At 44.4% G+C, this 17,049-nt stretch overlaps 1 long non-coding RNA gene across 2 annotated transcripts in view; it reads right to left on the reverse strand.

Annotated features, from left to right (window-relative positions):
- Nucleotides 1–1,499: 1,499 nt before the first annotated feature.
- The window catches only part of LOC123362881, a 74,281-nt gene continuing 58,731 nt past the window's right edge, over nucleotides 1,500–17,049 (reverse strand). Inside the window, exons 2-3 of one of the 2 annotated variants that reach the window (XR_006576618.1) lie at nucleotides 4,691–4,881; nucleotides 1,500–1,539 (exon numbers count right to left, since the gene is read on the reverse strand). This is a non-coding gene — a long non-coding RNA (uncharacterized LOC123362881). Of the gene's footprint in view, nucleotides 1,540–2,033; nucleotides 2,186–4,690; nucleotides 4,882–17,049 lie in introns of those variants that run through there. The other variant, XR_006576617.1, reaches the window with a different exon arrangement.

The following is a 17,049-nucleotide window of genomic DNA, read 5'->3' on the forward strand; positions in this document are numbered from 1 at the left end:
ATTGCAATGTTTATGGTATCCAGCAGCCTGTGATTTTTTCCTAATATTTCTCTTTTTCCGCAATAACATGGAAGAGGGGGAAATAGAAGGAACAGAAGGTAGGATTTGGGGTAGGGTGATATACTAGCAACCAAGGGCGATCACAACAAAAATTGCAGTGATTGACATAGGATAGTTACATCACTGGCCTGGAGGTGGGTGAGGGGATCTTAGTGGGCATCATTCATGTTCTTGTATTAATTTGTTTATCACTGACATTGGCCTGTAGCTCAAGAGCAAGAGTTCCTGGTTTTATTCCAAGTTTCTCTCTGGATTTGAGTGACCATTTTTTGCCTTTCCAGAACAGAAGGCAGGTTACTGATTGGATACAGTTATGCCTATTGCTAACCTGCTGTAGGGCAGTTGATGTGCTGCTAAGGGATTCCCAGGGCCCTGTGCTAGCGGTGGGGTTCCAGCTGGAGGTATGCATTCTTCATTAAAGTATCTGAAATCAGAAATTAGTTGGTGCAGACCAAACACTTGGTAGGGTCTGATTTTATGCTGCTTGGAGTAACATTTCCATCTTCAGCTTCCAGAGAGCTGTAGAGCTATAGACCATTGTTTTGTAACTGCAGCATCACCCCCCAATAACACAATACTGAGGAGTGTGTAAGCACTTGTAGTTCCCACTCTGCCTCAGACATGGATCACACACAGTGAATAGTCCAACTCATCCTCTGCCTGGGGGTTATTTGTATTGTTAATTTTAAATAAAAACAAAAAACAAGACTCCAGCCTAAACTTTGTCCTGAGTTCAGCTATTCCAAGGCCTATCGCTATCCCCTGAAGGACTCCTATATTCCTACCCCTAGTTCCCTCTGATTCAAAGAAGCTCCTCAGTGACTGGTATAAGATAGTTGTATCACAGCTCATATCCTGGGCTGTCACACCTGCTAATGAGAATGAGCAGAAATAACTCTATATTTGTGATGTTCCCCTGGTGTTATCCGGACCAGTGATCTGCCAGGTCACTCCAATCCTTGACTCTGGGAGCCAGCCATACCCTGCTCTGCTGTGAGAACCCCCACTCCTGGGCTGTTCACGCACAGCCTCTGGCATGTAAGCTGCTCCTTGGATTGTGCAACCGAATGACACTAGCCAATATCTCCAGCCCCAGACACAACCCTAGGAACCTCCATCTTGCAGTGTCTAGTTATGCCCGCTGGATGCTGCAAGCTTATATGAGTTTATCAATTTAACAAAGGAATTGATATGCACAAGGCTTGTTATCTCAAGGGGTGTCTCTGACATGCTTCAAATCAAATGCACTGTTTCAAGTAGAATAAACAAACAAATTTATTAACTCCAAAGATAGATTTTTAAGTCAAAGCATAACAAGTTGGATTTGGTCAAGTGAAATATAAGCAAAATGCATTCTAAGCTGATCTTAACACTTTCAATGTCCTTACAAATTTAAATGCTTCTCACCACAGGCTGGCTGGTTGCCCTTCAGCCAGGCTCTCCCCTTTGATCAGCACTTCAGTCGCTTAGTGGTGTTGTCTGTAGATGGAGGTGGAAGAGAGAGAGGAAGAGCATGGCAAACATCTCTCCTTTTTATCATGTTCTTTCTTCCCTCTTGGCTCTTCCCCACCCCCGCACGCCCACCAGAGTCAGGTGAGCATTACCTCATCATAGTCCTAAACTGGTCAAAGGAAGGGGGGTGACTCACTCAAGAGTCCAACAGATCCTTTGTTGCTGCCTAGGCCAGTGTCCTTTGTTCCTGTTAGGCTGGGCTGGGTTTGTCCCATACATGCCCTGATGAGGTGTGAACTGCCCCTCTGCTCTTGGTGGGTTTTTGCCTGGGCTTGCTATAAGCCATGAGGACACCTTTTCAGCCTCATAACTATATACATGAAATTACATCCTATAACATTACTATAACAACAATGCTCAGTGCATCATGAGCCTTCTGAAGACACCCGACATGACAAACTTTGTGTTAGATACCACACAATCATATTATAAGGATGAACATGGGGGTATAGGGTGTTCCCCCGAGGTAGAGAGCGTCACAACATCTTTAAGCAAGGTTCTAGCTTGAGTCTTAGGAGAAGAAGAGCCTTGCATTCCTATGTAGGGTCTTCAAATCTGACATGCTGTTGCAGTATAAAATGGGTCCTAAACAGACCATAGTCAGGTACGTCCACTGAAGAAGAAATACAAGCAATAAACATACAGTAATTATAGTCGCAAGGTACTGCTAAGAACTTCTCATCATCTCACTATCTAGAACAACATTTATCTAGGCATATGTTCCTGGGTTCTAAAAGGAGATGAAAAGTTCTTGTAATGTGACCACCTATGTTCTAAACTCATTGGTGACAATCCTGGTAAAACACTCTACATAGAGAAACATAGTATGCAGTTAACATGACAATATAGTTCTTTTCAACTATATAGCATCTTCAATGTGAATTTTTCAGTGTATTTAATACACATATTTGCATTCATCTTCACCACACCCCAGCAAGGTAGGACAATGGGAACTGCAATCTCCATTTTAAGGATAATGCAGTTGAAGCACAGGCAGGCCATGTTCATCCATGGTGTAAATCCATTTACTTCAGTGGATAAATCTGGCCCAGAGAGATGTATGTGATTTGCCTTGTAGAAAAGCACTTCAGTGAATATGCAGATGCAAATTGCAATCTAATATATAAAGTCTTTAAATATTTTCCCATTTTGTTTAGTTTGTTGATCAAAATACCCCAATAAATAAAAAACTGTTACATTTGGCAATATGGTCACAGTATAACACTATGTATTTTCCATATAAAAACTTCCAAGTCAACTGGCTAATTATTATTATTTTCACTTTTGGTATTAGAAAAGCATCTCCAAACAAACAAGAGACTCCTGTTGTTGAGCACTAGATCTTCCTTTGAGGATTTATAGATCAAATTAATTAGCAGATGGAACAGGAATCATTGTCTAACAGTTTCCAGTTCCACATTAACAATCTGTGATTTGGTGCTAAATCTCAGGAGGCAGCACTGCTATTTATGGTTCTATTTAGTGCAGGACTGCTCCTTCTTGCCTGCTCCACCCTGAATGAAAATGCCAAGATAGCCCACAAGATGAGGTGGGTTGTAACAAACAAGATGTCCTGGGTAATGCTAAACTCACTGCTAGTTTTTAACATTTTTATGAACTTATGCCAACATTATTTTTATTTCATGACTAAAGCATTAAAGTACACTAAAAGGAGTTTCAGGGGAAATAAAAATGTGGACAGTTTTTTAATACTAATTAATTAAAACCAAACTTAGAATTATTTACAGGAAGCTTTTCCTATGTACTAATGTTCCATTTCCATTGGTGTAAAATTCTTAGGGCATGATTCTGAGTTACAAAATGGCCATTTCAAGCTACTCTGGCAGCATAAAGGGATCCGGATCTTGAACTGGGTGGAAATAGTCCCCTAAGAATATATAATGCACAGAGGACCTCCCTGATTGGTAGAGAGCTGTGAGACGGGCTCTACACTGGCCCTGCTTCCTGCCCTCTGCCCCCTGTCAAGGAGATGTTAGCGACCTAGCTGGACTGCACTGCACTCTGGCTATTCCCTGCTTCCCAGGGAACACAGGGATCCATAAGAAGCTAAATATAAATAAGAGGAATTCAGAAGCTGATCTAACTTATGTCAGGAATGGGCAGGGTCTAGCACTCAGGAAGTGCAATGGTGGCCTAAAGTCACATTTGTCCCTTGCACTGGGTTCCTTTCCCATGGTGCCCCTTGGGCTGGGCCCTTTTACCCACCCAGGCCTCGGATCGGCGACATCCAGGTATTCCATCACACCAGTCCAGTCATAAGACGCTTAACCCTCTGGATGCACCCCGGACAGTCTGCCCTTTCTAGGGTTGTCCATGAACACAAAAAGGAATTAACGCAAATAAATTATCCTAGAGGTGGGCCATGGTTATCTTCCTTCAGAGAGGCTTCTGTTAAGCTGTGGCCCCAAGTAGGTTCAAATGAAGAAATAGTTCCAACAGAGGCAGATTAGCACCTTATCGGCCTGCCTGTCTGTCTGTCTGTCTTCCAGGAGGAGAAGCCAGGCACCAGTCATCCAAGGAACTCTTGCCTTCAGCCAACCCTCTCTTCAGGAGCTGAAGACTGGAGGTCATTAACCCTCAATTGCCAAGTGTGGGATTTGTATTCCCTACTACAATCCCCCGTTCCCCACCACCATACACATGTGCACCCTGTTCCTCCTCCCAAGTACAGTAATGGAGTATCGGAGTCAGATCCCTTATTTTTTGCTCTCAGTAGTCATGAGATGTTGGATGTTAAATAGTACTGGTCCAGTATCAGTGGGGTAGCCGTGTTAGTCTGGATCTGTAAAAAGCGTGTTAGTCTGGATCTGTGGCACCTTATAAACTAACAGAAGTATTGGAGCATAAGCTTTCACGGGTGAATATGTCTGACGAAGTGGGTATTCACCCACGAAAGCTTATGCGCCAATACTTCTGTTCGTCTATAAGGTGCCACAAAACTCTTTGTCGCTTAGTACTGGTCCAGTACATTGTCTGTGAAATGCAGAGCACTCTCATTTCAAGGTGGGAAATGCTGCACTTTCGCCTTATTTCTCTCAGTGACTCCTTGTGTATTCCCAGCCATTTTGAGAGCCTCAGGCAAGAAGTTATACAGTACCTGAGTAGGAGACTTCCAAGGAGCACCCAGCTTCTTCAGGAAGTTGTGTTGGTGGTTCAATAGATGGCATTCTTCTCTCTGTTAGTACCAGGAGGATGGATAGCTTTGTGGTTAAACTCTATCGCCGGAATCACTATCTGAACTTGGGTCACTTCTCTTAGTTTGAAATACTCTACCTCAGTTTCCCCAGTCTGTTTAAAAATAAATAAAAAAGGGGTTGTTAATAATAATAGTGTTCTATGGCATAACCAAACACTGTGTGTGATACAGCAATAGAACTAAGATCTTTCATAGGAGTCTATTCCCTTGTAAAAGTCAGCCATCAAAATAGGAAGCTTAGAAATCTTAGACACTGTAAAATTAATGCTGTTCCCAATTTAATGCTGAGAATTCCAGATTGTAAGACTTCTAGCTTAATGAAATTTAGACCTATGCGAAGACTGCATATATATAGAGAGAGAGAGAGAGAGAGAGAGAGAGAACAGAAGTCAAATATGATCTCATTTATACCAGCAAACATTATGACCTGAACATGGTTTCTTCTGAAGTCAATTGCAGAATTTCCATTGACTTCAGTGAAAGCCAAATTGGACCCTTAGTGGAAAATGTAATCATTTTGTATTTTAAATGTGTGACAATAAGTACCTATCCTGTGCAGAGATGTGGACATTTTCATTTTCAAAGGTATATATACATTTGGCTTTACATCACCTTTTAATTAAATAGTCTCTTGTGAGTTTTTTTTCAATTTACAGAGAAAAATAAGAGGTTTTCTTGGAGGCTGAAGATTTGAACTCTTTTAAATAATTCACTGTCTCATAAGTTAAATCAGTGGAATCCCTAGCTGATTTCATTCCAGCAGTTTACAAGGATACAGAGCTATATTAAATCTTCAACTCTAAACTCTATGGTACTAAAAATTAGCATTTTTATAAGTCTCGTCTTCTTCCACTAACATGGAATAATTTCACCAAAGTTAGAGATTATGGGCAAGACTTTTGAAAGAGCTCCACTCCCTGCTAGACACCTAAACAAGTTAGCTTTGTTTTCAAAACTGTCAGCACCCAGTTGTTCTGATTGGAAATAGCACATAAAATAATGTATGAGTCTAAATGGGAATTGAACTCTTTTGGAAAAACTGCAATTTTCTTGCTTTATAAGTGTATCTGTAAAAAATGGGAGCAGCTTTTTCATGATGCACTTTGAGTACAAGATGGGCTGGTCATGTGATAGAAATCACCTGGTTTAAAACTTATGGTACTTCTGCTTCTTTATTGACTCAGGCCTTGTCTACACTACAGGACTATTTCGAATCTACTTAATTCGAATTTGTGGATTCGACCTTATGAAGTCGAATTTGTGTATCCATACTAAATACACTAATTCGAACTTCTGAGTCCACATTAACGGGGCCGGCGTCGACTTTCGAAGCGGTGCACTGTGGGAAGCTATCCCACAGTTCCCGCAGTCCCCGCTGCCCATTGGAATGCTGGGTAGAGCCCCCAATGCCTGCTGGGGGAAAAAATGTGTCGAGGGTGGTTTTGGGTAACTGTCGTCATTGAACCGTCAATCACGCCCTCACTCCCTCCCTCCCTGAAAGCGCCTGCAGGCAATCTGTTCGTGCACTTTTCTGGTCAGTGACAGCGTGGACGCCACAGCACTGCAAGCATGGAGCCCGCTGCGATCCTCACCGTTTTCTCCTCCTCGCACTTTATCGTCCACCTCTTCCACATTCAGCTGCTGAGAAATTGGGCTACTTTTCAATGGTTCTGCAAGCACTGGGGGACCATAGGGGCCTTTTTACCAACATGAACGTCGTATGGGCGGGCAAGGTTCCTGATGCGTGTGTTCTCAGGAACTGTGGGCTGCTCAGACGCCTGCTGGAAGGTAGTTTCTTCCCGTACCACGAAATAACTGTTGTGGATGTGCATTTGCCTATAGTGATCCTCGGTGACCCAGCCTGCCCGCTAATGCACTTGCTCATGAAGCCCTATACAGGCGCCTGGGACAGCGACAAGGAACTCTTTAAATACCAGCGAGCAGCGAGCAGCGTGACCTGTGACTGTTCAGTTTCTTTACAGAGAAGCTGAACCTGCCCCTGTTTCTTTACCCAGTTACTGTTGACTCTCCTCTTCGGTTAAATACCCCGTTCTCCCCATTTCCTCCACTTCCAAGACACGTGTAAAAATAAAATACATGTCACACTGTTACTGAGGAGAGGTTTCTTTATTCATGACTTTTCGTTAAAGGGTCGAAACTGGAACGCAGACTGCGGTGGGTAGGGTGTGCGCTGATGTAAAGACCGCCTCTAAACTCAAGGAATGACAGGCTCCTGCTCCTACAGCGGTCTGCATTGCCGGACTGCTTGTTTCAACGGAGCCTGCCATCCCTCCTTTTTGGGATTCTGTGTGCGGGGGGCTATGTGGCCTTGTGGCGGAGGAGGACGGATACAGATTCCTCTGCTGCGTGACTCAGCGGTCCACGACAAGGACCGCTGTATAAGATCTGTACCCGCCCTCCCCCGCTAAAAAGTCACATCCCCACCGCCCACACAGAACCTGGAAACCACCTCCCATACCGACCACGGTGCCTGCTGACTGCACTGTGTGTGTTACCCGCTGCTGATCCGGCCCCCGTGTCTGTACCCTGCGAAAGGTGCCTGTCCTATGCAATTAGCAACGCACTTCCCCACGCACCCCATTCAAACACAGTCTTCAGTGAAGAAACATGACGGAAACAGTACTTAACAGCAAAGTATTTTTATTACTTAAGTACACAGTTATGGGATGGGACTGGGATTGGGACTTGTTTGAGTCCGGAAGGGAAGGACTTATGCAAACGTAGGGTATAAGAGCTTTTGGTTACTTGAGCACTCTGCTGGGGTGCAGTGACAGTATTCACGGCCCAGGGCGGGCATCCTCCTGGTTATTTAGGGTGAGGGGGGTATGTGACTTTGTGGCGGGGGAGGGCGGTTGCAGAGATACTGCCGGGGGCTCTGTCCTGCAGCGGTCCTGCAGAACATACACAAGTCGCCGGAGCGTGTCCGTTTGCTCCCTCAGTGTACAAGCATTGCTTGAGTCGCCTGCTTGTGTTCCTCACGCCACCTCTCCTCCCATTCGCTGTGTGAGCGCTGGTACAGAGAGACTTTCTCCCTCCACTGCCTCTGCTGGTCCGCCTCGGCTAGGTAGCAGCCCACACATTCATCGAAAATCGTGTCCCTTGTCTTTTTCTTTCGCCGCCTAATCTTCGCCAGCCTCTGCGAGGTGGATGCTGTGGAAGGTCTGGAGACAGTGGAAGCTGTGAGATGGGAAACAGTTAGTTAATTCCTTGCAATGATACTTTTTTGCGAACAATTAACTGAGTCTAGGCTGTCTCTGTGAATTTTTTGTTGAGACCCCTGTGCCTGCTGTTGCACAAATCATTTGCGCGGTGGATTCTGGGTAAATGTCGCCAGTCATTCCTTCCTCCGGGAAAGCAACGGCAGACAATCATTTCGAGCACGTTTTCCATTAAATGCCCTGGCACACGCCATAGCGTGGCAACAATGGACCCTATTTTGCCTTTTGTGTATGTCACCGTATGTGTACTGGATGCCGCTGACAGAGGCGGACCAGCAGCGCTACACAGCAGCATGCTTATGCTTTTGCATGACAGCAACGATGGTTACCAGGCATACTGCACCATCTACCATACCATGAACTGGTAAGAAGACGGTAATAAGATGGTCATGGTTACCTGTCCTTTTGCACTGCGCCATTTGGTGCTGTCATAAGTGCCCCTGGTCGATCAGCCAGGGGCGCAAAAGCAAAATTTGGGAATGACTCCCCGAGTCAATCCCTCCTTTTTGGGTATCTAAAAATAGAATCAGTCCTGCCTAGATTATGGGCAAGTGTACTAGAGAACCACTGTATCATACAACCAGAGACCACAGCTGCTCTCTGTCCAATCCTGCATAAATTTTGAGCTGAACGCTATTCACAGGGTGTGCTCCTGAAACAACCCCAGCTGTTCATTCCGTTCCTCCCCCAGCCTTCCTGGGTTCCAATACCATTGTCCCCCCACTTGTGTGATGAAGTAATATAGAATGCATGAATAAGACACAGGTAGTCGTTTGTGAGAAATGAGTGGAAGGAAGCCTCCAGCTGCAATGATAGTCCAGAGATGACATTAATGGGTGTGGAGGAGGGAGCCACTCATCCCTCTGCTAGTCCAGGGGCAATTGAATCTTTTCTTTACAATGAAGGGTGGGGGCTGATGGAGCTCAGCCCCCTGTTGCAATGATGAGGACGGTTACCAGCCATACTGTACCATCTACCATGAAAAATTAGCAACAGGCGGCCTTGACCGACCTGTCCCAAGCAAGTTGGTATGGTCGTTATGGTTACCAGTCCTTTTGCACTGCCCCATGTGCCAATAGGCTGATGATGAGGATGGTACCATCTTATTGTACCATCAGCCATCCATAGCGTGGGGGGAGCAAGGATGTTGGTGTTGAGTGCTGCACCATCGCGTCTATCTGCAGCATTCAGTACAGATACGGTGACATGTAAAAGAGTCAACAGAGGATTGTTTTCCCTTTAACTTCTGGGGGTCGGGGGGTGCGTAAATTGCCGAGCTATGCCCCGACCCACCGCGGACACTGTGTTTGACCCTAGAAGCATTTGGAGATCAGCCAAGAATGCAAATGCTTTTCAGAGACAGCAGGAACTGTGGGATACCTTGCGTCCTCGTTCCCCCCTCCCTCCATGAGCGTCCATTTGATTCTTTGGCTTTCCGTTACGCTCGTCACGCAGCTGCGTGCTGAGTCTGTGCTATGCCGTCTGTCCGTTTATTTATTAAAAATACTTTGGACCAGGCGTAACGTAACATTTCTTCCCCTACTTAGATGCAGGAGTCTCCGAGCGAGATCACTGTGAGGACGGGCACTGAAGGAGATAGAGAGCGCATGCTGCGTGAAATCTAGCACGAACCACGGACCTATGCAGCCGTGCTCTGGGAGGCAGTGCTCCCTGAATACCGCATGAAAGCCTCGCGCGGAAAAGTGTGCTATCACGGAGCACCCAATAAGGCAGCTCTCCCCAGGAACCTCCTGCTGATGCTTATCGATTAACGGCAGGAGAGCTTCGTGGAGTTCTCCCAGGAGGATTTCTGTTCTATCACCATATATACAGAGACCTCCTTTTCACACACTTCAGATTCCTGTTATATTAAGAATAAAAGTTAACATGGTTAAAGCACTTACCGACTGATCCTACCCCTGATTCAGGATCCGGGTTCCTGGCCGGGGAGGGTTGGTAAGGGATCTCCGTGACGGTGATGAAGAGATCCTGGCTGTTGGGGAAACCAGCGTTGTAAGCGCTCTCGCCTGCCTCGTCCTCCACAAACCCTTCCTCATCTTCCCCGTCCGTGAACATCGTCGAGGAACTGTCCGTCGACACTGTCCCATCATCAGAGTCCATGGTCACTGGTGGGGCAGTGGTGGCAGGCTCCGTAGCGTCCGTTGGCCGCTTTGATTTTTTGGTAGGCTTGTCTGGGGTCCTTGATTTTCACGCGGCACTGCGTTGCATGACGGCTGTATCCTCTGTCTGTATCATGGCTTTGGAGACCTTCTCGTAGGTCTTTGCATTCCGTTTGTTGGAGCGCAGCTCCGAAAGCACAGACTACTCGCCCCCCACACCGATCAGATCGAAGAGTTCCCGGTCAGTCTAGGCCGGGTCCCTCTTTCTATTCAGAGATTACATGAACTCCTCTGCTGGAGAGCTCTGCATTGCTGCCGGTGCTGCGGAGCTCGCCCCGATGTGCAACCAGAACGTCAGATTCAAACCGCCCAGACAGGAAAATGAATTCAAATTTTCGCGGGTCATTTCCTGTGTGGCTGAGCAGAGAATCCAAGCTCGGGCTACTGTCCAGAGCGTCAACAGAGTGGTGCAGTGTGGGATAGCTCCCGGAGCTACTAAGTTCGATTAGCATCCACACCAAGCCTAATTCGAGCTAGCCGTGTCGAATTTAGCGTTACTCCACCTGCCGGGGTGGAGTACCAAATTCGAACTAAAGAGCCCTCTAGTTCGAATTAAATGGCTTCCTGGTGTGGACGGTTGAGCGGTTAGTTCTAATTAACGCTGATAAATTCGAATTAAAGTCCTAGTGTAGACCAGGCCTCAGACTACCTGCAGCAGGTCCAACACCCTGTGCTCTCAAAGGCAGCTGAATCTGACCTTCCTTTGCTACCATTTCCAACCTGCACTTCTCCCCATGTCAATTTCCCAGGTACCCAAACAGCCCCTTCCCCACCCCAGTCTCACTAGATCCAACCTCACCCAAGCTCCAGGCTTGTGATGTAGCCATGTCCTACCACTAACTGAATTATAACCTTGTGACTATACAGTTAGGTATGATATCCCCTCTTGGCTGCCCCCCATCCCATGCCCAGTCCTATCCTCTGCTTCCTCTGGTCTCCCCCATTACACCTACCACCTCACTCATTCTAATGAGAATAAAGTTGGAATCTCAGGTGAAATTCCATCATGATGCTAGTTCCTTCAGAAATGAGGAATTTAAAAAAATCCCCTATTCATCCACTGCTCGAATTTAAAGTAGACTTTCCATTGGTGTTCTGCTCACACAAACTTAACTTGGGACACCTAGATGGTACAGAGTGGTTCAACTGCATTAATGAATCTATTTTTTCATAAATATCCATAGGGCTTCCACGCAATGCTCGTATCATTTTGATGCTTTCATAAAGGGAAGGCTGTAAAGTAATAAATTAAGTCATTGGGCTGTCTTGTCTTTCCCTAAGAAACTGAGATACCATGAAAATTCATGGTGGTCATGTAGTAACATTTGACACGCTCTTTGAAACACTCTAAGGGAATCCAAAAACATTCCTATCCGAGTTGAGTTCTGCAAGCAACTTTCAGACACTGCGCTATAAATCTTTGAAAACCCAGGACTGTTTCTGTAATGAGCTTAAAAACCAAAAACACCTTATAAATCAGCAAATATTTTCAGAGTAATGTTAAGTACCCCAAGGTTAGATTGTGCCCTTTACGCATTGCTCATAGAGTAACAGGCAGTACAGAGCAGTATTTCCCCAGAGAGAGCACCGGGAGCATTTTGTTGTCTGAATGCCTTTTGGACCTCCGAAGTGTACAGAGTTTTTGGAGTGCAGCTGACTACCCTCCATGCACCAGCCAACTCTGCAGGCCAGGGCATTGGAAGATGGAGCCATGATCCTGCCTCCTCCTTCACCACACTAGACACGGGACTGGAATTCTTACAAATCTTTTGCACGCACACACAACCCCTGCCCCCCCACACATACAATGTGCTCCCATACAAAGGGCTGCAAGAATCTGGCCCCCAGTCTGCAGAATACGTCTCCATGTTAATGTGGATTTAGCTCACAAGTTTACAAATATTTTTATCCAGAAGGAATAAAAATATCTTGCCTAGTAAAATTTCAAAGCACATTATTTCTTTGTACACTCTAATCTCTCTGCATTACTGAGGACAAATCATGTCTAGAATGGGTTATTTCCTCATCCATAATGCTTACAAACTATATTGAAATCTTGACACACCATTTTCATGGCTTATAAATACATCCTCCACTAACAGAGTCAGACTGTCTCTCTCACAGAAAGCTTACGTTGGCTTCCTTGGAATCAAAGTAATGTAAAGTGCACCATATGAAAACTTTAATTAGCAGTCATTAATGGCCAAGAGAATAGCTAACCATATGATGTTGCAGCCTTCTAAATGAAGGCCTCTACAGTTCGTGTTCTGATTCAAAAAGTCCATCTTGGTCTTTAATTGGGAAAATTTGATCGTTTCAAAGAATTAATCAGAAATGTACAGCTGGGACTTTACATTAGGAAACATTTAGAGAAATCATAGGTTACTCATGATCATGGAAAATAACATAGATGGAATCTGGAAATAAGTCCTTGTTTCTTTGGGCTTATGTATCATCCCCAGCAATAACTATTCTGCAAGTAGAACTCAATGGACATTTCTTCTCAAGATGCATACGGCAGAATAACATCCACTCTCCCATAGCTGTGCTGGCTGTGCAGTGCTCACAGGAGAGAAGCGTCACAAAACTTTATTTTTGTCAGTAAATTATTTCTTACCACAACCATGTTCTTTAAATGCTATGGGATTCCTTCTACTCCTGCTGCCAATAACAGGCAGATGCCACTCATCTGTATATCTTTCTCTCTCAAAGCAGAATATATGATCAGAAGAATCCCAGAAGACCTCAGCTCCTGGATACATAGCTAACTCAAATTAAGCCTGGTGAAAACAAAGTGATGCTTGGGGGGGGGGGCGGAGGGAATGCTTCGAAAAACTAATTGGGACACCTTCTCTTGCTTCCACAAAGTGTTTGACACCCAGAGATAAAGCAATCTCAGACAAGGGGCTTCAGCTGTGAAACTAATTTCTGGAGCAGATTAGATTAAGCCAGAGTCTGATCATGCTAGAAAACCTTTTTTGATCAAGCATTCCTCCCATAACCAAAAGGATTTATACTAGAACAAGTTGAGAATTTTCCAACTATGTCTTTTCATCAGAAAATGCCAGTTTGTTGAAACAGAACTGTTCACAGTAAAGGGTCACTTTTGACAAATCTCCCAATTAATTTTTTTTTTAAAATCGTCAGAACATATCAGTATCATGAGCCAGTTTAGGAAACAATGGCTTTGAGTGACACTCTTTTTTAGATCTTGGTGTCAGCTGCAGCCACATGTGATATTGAATTAATGTGCATGCAAACAATATGAATGCACACACATGCACACATAGAGTATGTGTATCTTCAGAAAGATTTCATACCTGTTTGAAATTTGTGGACATACCTGCTCTATTACAATATATTGGTATCACCCTATTACTTTTAATTAATGGCAATAATGTAAATAATTATTCCACTTCAAATGAAAATAATGTCATAGAGAAAGCTATCAAAGAAATGAACATGTATTTAATGAATTCACACAACTAATACTAGTTTTCAAACAGTTTTTTAAAACTGTAATGTGAGAAACTTTTCCAAAACTTTCATCTCTGTGGAACAAACAGAACATCCTATGGTTTAATAAAAACGGTGTGTATATATCTTTATTGTAAGTGCTTTCACAAAGGCTAATCCCATCAGTACCTGTGCATTACAGAGATCTCCGAGATGAAGTCAATTTTATGATTTTGTAAAATAACTGGCAGCACTGAAGAGTGAACCAACCAATTATGCCCTGAAGCAACCAGTATGACTTTGAATAGAAATAAGGCACCGAAGGTTTTTTTAATACAATATTTCAAAGTGCATATGAAGATTTGCTCATCCTGTGAATGTAGTCAGTTTTCATTATACTGTGTGGGATATTGTGCTTAAATAATTGTGGACATTTTATGCACACACTGCATATATTCTGGCCTATAACAGTGATCAAAGAGGCTGCATGGGCCACTGGAGATATCTCATGGCATTGATATAAAGCCAGCAAAGAAAAAGTGCCAGCAAATAAAACTCAGAGAAAGTCATATATGGCTAATAACAACTGTGTCTTCCTGTCACCTCTAGATGAGAATGAAGGTTGTAGCACAAAATAACACTCACCCTCTGCTTGGTTGACTCTTAGGAAACATATTCTTTAGCAGACACATTATACCATCTGCCAACTTTGATAACTAGTCACTATCAATACCATGACAGTACTGAAAATCTACTGTAGAGAGGTTATAGCCCTTCTCTACTAACCCAGAATTCATTATTTTGATGAAATAACTATGTTAATTGGTGTTAATAATATCCCATCTTTCACAACAGAGCTAATACGTGGACAGCAGTTGTTGCAGGGATGCACTGAGAATTTGCATGTAACAACAAATAAATGTTCTTCTAGTGGTAGAAGCTTGTTCCATATACTTGCTTATTTGTGTTACCTCCCAAAACCAAGGCCTGTTTCCTCAAGAGTCTCTCTTCTGTCAGCTAGATTCATAGATTTTCAGGCCAGAAGGGGTCATTATGATCAACTAGGCTGATCTGCATAGCAGAAGCCACAGAATTTCACCAAGTGGTTCCTGCATCCAGTTCATAAATAGTTTAATACATATGAATAATAGACTAACAATAATATAAATATCTAGCTTATGCATGGTATTTCTTGTCTCTTTACCAATGTTGATTAAGTAATAGTCATAACACCTCTGCAAGGTAGGGAGATATTATTCCTATTTTACTATGGGGGGAACTGATACACAGGTAGGATAAGGATGTCCTCTCTAATGAGTCAGTGGCAGTCAGAATTAGAAAGTCTCTGTTCACTGTATCCCTTCCCATGCCCAGTCTCTTAGACCACACTGTTTTCCCTTCAGTTTATGCAATACCTATTGTTAGTACTAACCTGTGGACAGCTATGATTGCAGTGACAAACTGGGCAAGTGAAGACCCTTCATCAGAAATACACTCCCATCGATCACCTGCTGTATAAACTCTGGGGCTGTTAGCTCCATGGTATCACACAAGGAGGGAGCAGCCTGATCCCAAACCTTTTGTGGCTGAATATGCTAAAACCAATATCTGGAAATGCACTGATAAAGCCAGTACAGATCACTAAATAGAGGTGTTAGGTCCTTCTAAATAACTGGGACCAGGCCCCATTCAGAAGGAAAAGATTACAGCCTTCTTACCAAATGCACATCTAAAATATCACCCTTTGGATTGATCCTGTTACCTTGAATTTCTAGGGGAAAGTGAGACTCCAATGTGACCCTAAGGTTGTGAACCAGAATAGGAAATGGTTCGAATGAGTGGACTCATCCTTCAAATGAGTGGGCTGAATCTCCGCCCTAGATCTCACAGACAAATGTTCAGGTGGGGACTTCAGGGGAGAGAATCTCTGTGAAGACTCCCATGAAGAATTCCTCCTGTATGTGTGTGTCTGTTTTTCTCTCCTCACATGGAATAGGCCCAGGTTCTGTTCAAAACCAGGCATGTCTGCAGGATTTCACAGGAGGCCTCCACACCATCACTGTCCCCCTTTCCTAATAGCTCCACCATGTCTCTGTCTGCAGCAACTTCTGCAATTCATGGGTTGGGGACCTCCATAAAACATAATAAATCTCTTAGGATGCAGTATATTTTTTGGCCTAAGCTCCTTAGGACTGGAGCGAAGATAATATATGTATATCCATGAGAATCTGTGTACTGTTTCTTTAAATCTGAAGCAGGCCAGGCAGAAGCTCTCTTGTGAGAAGTGGGGAGGGGGGTGGAGAGAGAGAGAGAGAGAGAGAGAGAATACCTTTCAGGAAATTGTTTTCCTTATCCTCGTAACCAGGGGTGGCTCTAGCCATTTCGCCGCCCCAAGCACGGCGGCATGCCGCGGGGGGCGCTCTGCCGGTCGCTGGTCCCGCGGCTCTGGTGGACCTCCAGCAGACGTGCCTGCGTAGGGTCCGCTGGTCCCGCGGCTCCTGTGGACCTCCCGCAGGCACGCCTGCGGATGCTCCACCAAAGCCGCAGGACTAGCGGACCCTCCTCAGGCACGCCTGCGGGAGGTCCACTGGAGCCGCCTGCCGCCCTCCCGGCGACCGGCAGAGCGCCCCCCGTGGCGTGCCGCCCCAAGCATGCGCTTGGCGTGCTGGGGCCTGGAGCCGCCCCTGCTCGTAACATTTTGTGTTCAACTCCAGAAAAATGCAACTCTTTCTGTGATTTGTCATCATTGTCACATGACACCTCTGGACCTCCCACGCACACTTGCCCCCTCCCTTTCAAGAGGTTTGACAAGGGCCTTCTACAATTTCCATAGGCAGAATGGACAGGGGTAGCTGTCCTTACCACTGCATGAGGGAGGTGAGATATCCATATGCAGAGGGAGCCTCTCTCTATGTTAAGCTAGAGAGGATGATCCAGACCTTGGTCATTTCTCTATTTCCACAGCTCACAAGCATTATTTCAGTTTTCACTATTTGAGTCTCATTCAAACCCTGATCCCCATTAAATGTGGAAACCCTCGAGTTTGTTAGTAACTTTTGCCTTTGGGAAAATTTATCTTTTATAGTCTGTATTATGCATAGAAATAAAATCAAAATGGTACTTATACCTAGGTGTAAGTCTGCTATGGGTCCTGTAGCTCACTCCAGTACAATAGGTTACTTTCAAGTACACTTGTGTATTGCTAGCTTACCCCAGCCTCTTTATTTTCCCTTTTGCAACTAAAGAAAATAATAATAATAATGTGTGTTCTCTGAGTTCCCTTATTCACAACAGTTTTCACTTTCCAGAACCCCTAAAATGAATAAAGTATACTGCAATTCCTTTTTTCTTGAGAAATCTAAATTTATAGTATTGATTTTTGTTT

This window comes from Mauremys mutica, chromosome 2, assembly GCF_020497125.1.
Source record: "Mauremys mutica isolate MM-2020 ecotype Southern chromosome 2, ASM2049712v1, whole genome shotgun sequence".
Lineage (NCBI taxonomy): Eukaryota > Metazoa > Chordata > Testudines > Geoemydidae > Mauremys > Mauremys mutica.